We start from the raw sequence: 7,054 nt of genomic DNA, 5'->3' as shown, positions 1-7,054 counted from the left end.
GGTTTCAAAATTAAATTGGGGATAAGAGTCAAAATTCCTATCTACGATCTCTTTTCCTTTAAATTAAGGATTCCTCTAGCTTCAGAGGAAGAAGTTGAGTAAACTTGATGAAGGAAATCTCTCTTGTTAAGGTCCTATGGAAGAATCATAGAGTAGAAGAAGACACTTGGGAAACAGAAGGCAAATAAGAACCTTGTACCCTTACCTATTTTAGAATAAGCACTTTGGATGACCGAAAGTTTTCAAAGGAGAGGAGAATTTGCAACACTCAAGGTCTCCAATAAGAGACAGTGTATAATCCCTACTAGGTTGTATCTAGAAGCAAAGAATAAGTAAAATTGAAAAAATATTGAGAAAATGGTACTTTTTCTAATTTTTATAAACTTCCCAAATCATTAAATTTTTTTATAGAATAAGAATTACACTCAAAGACGTTCCTCCAAACCAATTCCTTTAGCCTGAAGAAAGGATATGGAAGAGGTTCAATGAAGAAATAGGGCCTTGAAACCCCTAGAATCGGCTACCCAATAAGAAATCCTTTGTTTTATCTCCAGCGATAAATCAGATTTTGGATGAACTTTCGAAGCGAATATCTTAGGCTACGATCAACGAGAAGGTATCAAATCAATCCCTAGCCCTTCCTTGTAATACCCATCTTTAAGTTTCACGAAGAAATCGAGGAGAGAAACGCTGTAAATGTGGCTTTACAGGCCGAGTTTCAAATGGCGGCAACGCGAAAAATGGGCATCTTCTTCCTGTTCAGAGGAAGAAAACGATGATATGGCCAGTTCAACTGAACTGTCCAAGTCAACTCAAAATTTGACATTTTCTTGGGTTTTCTCAATTTTAACCCCATTTCAGACCAATTCTCATAGAAAATCTTATGGTTTCAGAAACTAGACACAATAAGGAGTACATGGAAGGAAATTTGAAGTAATTCAGATACTGGAAGCTCAAGAATGGACGTCCCAAACGTCGACGATGAGGCAAGTAGCTACCTTGGACTTTTTGTTAAGAAATACTTGTAGAAATCGCTTGGATTTTCATATGAACCCTAAACCAAGTATGAATTAAGGATATATGAAAGAAAAACCCAAAGAACTGTGAGTTAAGACCCTGAACCGATTAAATAGCTCGAGATTTAAGTAACATTAAAATAACCCACTATATGAGGCGGTCATGATTGCTCAAGGCGTGTCGCCCAAATAATCGGTAAACAATAACATTGCCCAAATAACCGCCTTGGACAACAAATCATGCAACATGCAACATTGTTGAGACATGCAACATGCAACCACAGGCAACACGCCTTGGGCAATCATGACTGTGACATTTGCCCCCACACAATTTATTGGATGAGGCTGACTTTAGGTCTCTCGATGCGCTTCCAGCTGATCTCATAATGAGGAGTCTCTTCCAACCTACTAGGTGCTGTTGAAAATCACTTCTCGGTTTGTTGAGTCTTCATGTCTTCTATGTTCGTGTCTTCCCTACTTTCTTCCCTTGAAACTTTTTCTTATTTGTATGACGTCATACCACCTGCTTTTGCTTGATGTCTTCTTGGTCGAAATAATAACGTTTCAAGTTACTAACGTGGACAACAAGGTTAGTCCGTATCCATAAGAGCAATTGGATTCTATATGATGTCTTCGTAATCTTATGGATAATTTTAACTAGTCCATAGTATTTTCACACAAGTCTTTGGTTCTTGATGCTTTGAACTCGAAGTTTATTTGAACTTAACTTATATGAACTCTTTATTTTTCTTGAAATTATTGTGGTTGACGCTTCAGACTGACCCTTCTCTTCATCCGTCTAGATGATATTTCTGTGTGAACATGTGTTGCTTCAATGGTTTGTTTCTGTCTCCCTTCTTCAGTATCTAACCTTGTTTTTGTCTCTCCTGGTGGGGATAAATCCATTATCTGACCTTGTTTTGCGTCGTGGTGTTCATCTAGTGGCAACAAGGTTTCTATTGAGGTTGGCTCACTCGAGCTCCCTTTTTCAATTACAACAATAGCAGTAAGCGTAGATTCATCATGGCTATGATTCTTTCTCAACTATAGTATCGACATCATTTTCAACCCTCTTGGTTGATGGATGTTTTTCTGAATGATCGTCGGATTAGACTTCATTACTACTAGACATTTTGCTAGGGGCATGTAACTAATTTTGTGTTTCAGCAGGACGTTCATTCCTGACACGACGTCGAAGTCATCCGTTTCAACTATCACTAAACAATTTGCCTAGTCCAAGGCTCCAGCTTGATTAGAGTTTTCATTGTGACTCTTAAGACAGGTAAAACTTCCAATTTGACGGCGTTCATCTTTCCTGTATCTTGATGCCAAAGGATGTTAAAATATTTTGCATCAGTCTCCATCATGAGTTGTGGTTGGCTCTAGAGTTGACAATGGTGTTCTTTACTACTTTGTTCTTTACCCAAACCTCGACATACATAATATATATATATTCATTTAACTATAACACATATGGTCCATGGAAGAATTGTAGCTCTTTTGCTCATTAATATTATAATGGCTACTACCTAAATTATAACCTAAAGTTGATAATTGATGTCCAAGTAGCCAACCCTAAATTTGTAATCATTGTGGAGTGCTTGAAATTACAATGGAGTAGTTTAAACTCCTAGTACCTTAAATGAAGTTGGTCTCTTCTAATAAAACACGAATTTCTCTTCAATATCATTAATACAATTATGCTTCATCTTGAACCTGCTAACATGAAACTAAAACTGCATTCAATTTAACTCCATTTTATTGTCATCTTGAATGACGTGTAGGATATATTCTTGATTTACCTTGATATTTCATATTAGTTAAGCTTTTTGCAAAATCAGAATTAGACAACAACAAAGATGAACTTGGGTCTGTTTATTATTTTAAAGAAAATTTCTTTCTCCATCTTATTCGTAATAACTCTGCAACTAAATTCATATTATGCTAAGAAACAAATTTTTTACTGGCAAGAAGTAAAATATGCAACTTTAACTAAAATTTCATCTAAACAAATTTTATTGCCATACAACATAGATGACAATTATAGCCTTCAAACAAAAAATAGAGTAGTTGTGGTGAACGGGATAGAAACTCTAGTGTTCATCCATAATATACAACGACCGCCTAAATTATGACCTAAAAATTTGAAAACATAAGTTGTAGTTGAAAATTACATAAAACAATCCCCTAAATCCAAGAACTCGTGTCCAATAAGTAAATCGTAAAGATAGTAGCTAACATAGAGTGATTGAAGCTCCACATGAAGTAATTTAAAGTTCCAGCTACTTGACTAAAGTTTATCTGTCTTTAATGAAGCGTGAGTTGCACTTAAGTTCATGAAATGTTTATAGACTCCAACTCTTAGTACTATTAATGCAATTATATTTCATATGAGTTTGTCATAAATCAAACTATGGTACATTCAAAAAACCTTCATTTTCTTGTAAGCAAAATAGAAGAATTAAATCAAACAAACTGATGAACGGAGCCGAATAAATCCAACCCTACCCAAACTGATTAGTTTGATTCATTTGTTGGGTTGTAGTTTATTTGATAACACTTGCATAGTAGAACAATTCAATATTACATGCCTTACTTACAAGTAAAATACTAGACCATCAAATTTTTGTTTTATAGTCCAACAACCGCCAATGAAAATAGATTTCAAACTTGAGAGAAAAAAATATATTGAGTAGGAATTAAAAATGTTGCATTTTTTTTAGAAAGGGCATTTGGTCTAGTGGTATGATTCTCACTTAGGGTGCGAGAGGTCCTAAGTTCAATTCTTGGAATGCCCCTATGTTCATATATCAAAAGATGAGCCTTAGAGAAAGCAAGTACTACATCATTAACTTGTGTTTCTGTTTTCTTCTTTCTACACTAATTATCTTTTTATCTTTCTACACTAATTATCGTAAACCCTATGTAATTATCGTAAACCCTTTTTTCTTCTCTCTATAGTAATTATCGTAAACCCTATATAAATAATTTAACAGCTATTCTTTTTTCTTCTCTCTACAGTAATTATCGTAAACCCTATGTAAATAATTTAACAGCTATTCTATTCTTTTTTCTTCTCTCTACAGTAATTATCGTAAACCCTATGTAAATAATTTAACAGCTATTCTTTTTTCTTCTCTCTATAGTAATTATCGTAAACCCTATGTAAATAATTTAACAGCGGTCTAGATCTAAAAGATATAATAATAATTGCTCATGGATTTCATTAACAAAGTAAATAAATGCAATAATGATGATACATTCCATAAACAACTTAATATATGGTCCATTATAAGGGCATTTGTTATAGTGGTATGATTCTTGCTTTGGGTGCAAGAGGTCTTGAGTTCAATTCTCGAAATGCCCCTCCAAAAGAAAACAAAGCACAATTTTGAAAGGAAAAAAAATAAAAAAATAAAATAGTTTTCAATGGGCCTAACCCAAAGGAATGCGTGTGCATTGCTTCAACTTATATAAATTTCATATATAGACTAGCAACTAAGAATTAAATATCGACTACAATGACATTTGGTCTAAGTGGTATGATTATTGTTTTGGGTGTGAGAGAATTCTCAAAATGCCCCCAACAATATTATATCAAAATGAATTAAGCAAGATAATATAATTTAAAATGTGATTTTTAAACATTGAACCAAGAACATGAGAATAGAGAATGAAACATATTCTTGGAAGAATAAAGACCGTCTCGAGCCCGACTTCAAAAAGAGCATTACACAAATTGTTCATTCTTCAAATTGTTCATTCTTTCTAGGAACTTTTCATAACCGAAGAAGAAGTTTCAGAGAGCCATAGGTTCGAATCCTGTCACCTTGATATGGTATTCTCATGAGCCGAAGTGCAAAGCCCCATAGCCTATCCGTGGTCAGGAAGGCAGGCGAACCGCGCACACTGAAAAAAAAAAAGCACACGTAGAATTGTCATTCTTTTGTCTTTTGAAACCCCTTACCTTATCAGTCATCAGGCAGGTTTTTTGTATCATATATCGAGATAATTATTATGAAAAAGCTATTCCACTAGTGTGACTTAGATACCCTTTCTTTGTAGTATCAGTCATGCTATTTGAATAGCTTGAAGTCATCATAGCCTCTCCACCGGTTCCGAAGACTCCTTCGGCATCAATGTGCTCCAATGAAAGAGATCAGACCCTTTCCTGAACTAGAACCGGGCACAAAACGCCAAGGAGAAAGTCAAAAGCAAGCTCTTTTCGCGTATACGCAATCTTGAAACCCAATTAGCTCACGGACTGTCTCCTCAACCCTGGCGAGTATGAGTGCTTGGTAAGAGAGAATGTTGAATGAGAAAGACATTCGATTACGCCAACATTCGCAACTACCAAAGTGCGTTAAACCTAGTAGAGATCTTCGACCTAACGATAATGGAACTTCAAGCCCATTTAATCAATCCACTTTGTACCTTATTGTTGACCGAATCGGATGCACGCCAGGCCTAAATTGTCTCTCAATCACCAAGAGAGGAAAGGAAAATCAGATCCGAAGTTTACGAATCGAAGAGAAAGTGGATATGAGTTCTACACGCTTTCATTTTCAAAAGCTTCGCTTGCCTACAGTACTTTATTCAGGATTTGAATTCCTTGATCATTTCCTTGGCGGATAACACAAATGAAATCGTTTCCCTGACCGCCCATCTTATGAGTCAATTCTTGTCTTGTTGGTTTGTTGTACTATTCTATACCTCTCTCAATTGATAGAAAGACGTTCGGGAGCTGGGAAGGCCTACTGTGAGGGAACTTTCCTTTTCACGGTAGGCAAAGGTAAAGCGGGACTACATATGTCCACAATGATCAAGGCAGAACGACTCCTTCTTTAGAAGAGGTTGGTTTTATCGAAACTGTTAGATCCGCTTTCATTAAAGAAAAAATAGGAGATCTTGGTTTGACCGATGTCGATTCGTATGGCAATGCGGACTCGACTCAGAATGAGGATTCCGCTTTTCATACTGCTGGTATGAGCCGAAAGAGCTGGTAAGCTATCTCGCTAAACGAAAGGAAAGAGCACGTATGGGTTGACCTTGTTACAAGGGCGGGGGCCAGCCAAAGAAGGTCAGTCGGACTAAGTTAGGACCCTTGATCCGGTTCAGCTAGGTTCTTCCATGCGAGAATGTATGCGTATCGATATCCTCTTTAGGACCGGTTGCTTCCTCTTTTTGTTTATACGTTTGGAGAAACCTGCTAAGCCCACCTTTCTTACCAGGTGTGATTCAATCTTTCAGCTCAAACTTTTCTATCGTCCGACGAAAAAAGTAGGAGTACGACTACCTTTTCCTTTTCTTGCCCGAGCCAAGGGATCATTCAGTTTCTACCAAAAGGTTCGCTATCTATTAGTTGTCGTAAACGAATGTATTTCTCATTTCATGTTAGCTCCTTCAAGAGCTTCCTGGTCCTTAGTAGACGAAACCTTGGACTTCTATCGGACTTATAGCTTTTCCTGGTGAGCTCGCCGTTGAGGGTTGGCCTGACAGGAGATCGAGTAGCCTTTCTTTCCCTACCTGATATGCTTTCCCGCTTATCGTGCAACTAGCCAACTAGCCAAAGAGAGAGGGAGAGGGATCATGTCAATCAATTTGTATGTGCATTTTGTCCGTCCTATACTTGCCTGCTTAGCTTTCTTAGCCAACATCTCCAGTTTTCCCCGAACCAAGAGGTCCTACTTATCCAAACCCAAGAGTCACACTTTCAGCCGAAAGACTGATTTTTTTCATAAAGTCGGATCATAGATCAAGAAAGAATGAAGTTGCTTACAGGGACGGTTACGCGATACGTCTTTTCATACTCGCCTTTTCTTTAACCCTGCTATCAACCTAGCCATTCTCGCTTGTTGCTTTAAGGGGTCTCCCCACTGTAGATTACTTGGATTGGTTCTTGCGTCCCTGTGCCAAAAAGGATGGGCGAGTTTGGTTTGAGTGTTCATCGATTGGGTGGATCCATATGCTCCGGGGGGTGAGAAGAGGTGTAGCGCAGTCTGTTCAGTGATCTGTTTTAGGTATGTTGTTCGCTAAAG

The 7,054-nt window shown here is 37.2% G+C and overlaps 1 non-coding gene across 1 annotated transcript; it reads left to right on the top strand.

Annotated features, from left to right (window-relative positions):
* Positions 1-3,742: 3,742 nt before the first annotated feature.
* TRNAP-AGG lies at positions 3,743-3,814 on the top strand. The gene has a single exon. It is a non-coding gene; the product is annotated as a tRNA-Pro (tRNA).
* Positions 3,815-7,054: the final 3,240 nt, after the last annotated feature.

This window comes from Cucurbita moschata, unplaced genomic scaffold (assembly GCF_002738365.1).
Source record: "Cucurbita moschata cultivar Rifu unplaced genomic scaffold, Cmos_1.0 Cmo_Scf00277, whole genome shotgun sequence".
NCBI lineage: Eukaryota > Viridiplantae > Streptophyta > Magnoliopsida > Cucurbitales > Cucurbitaceae > Cucurbita > Cucurbita moschata.
This window is presented reverse-complemented; position numbering and strand designations above follow the sequence as displayed.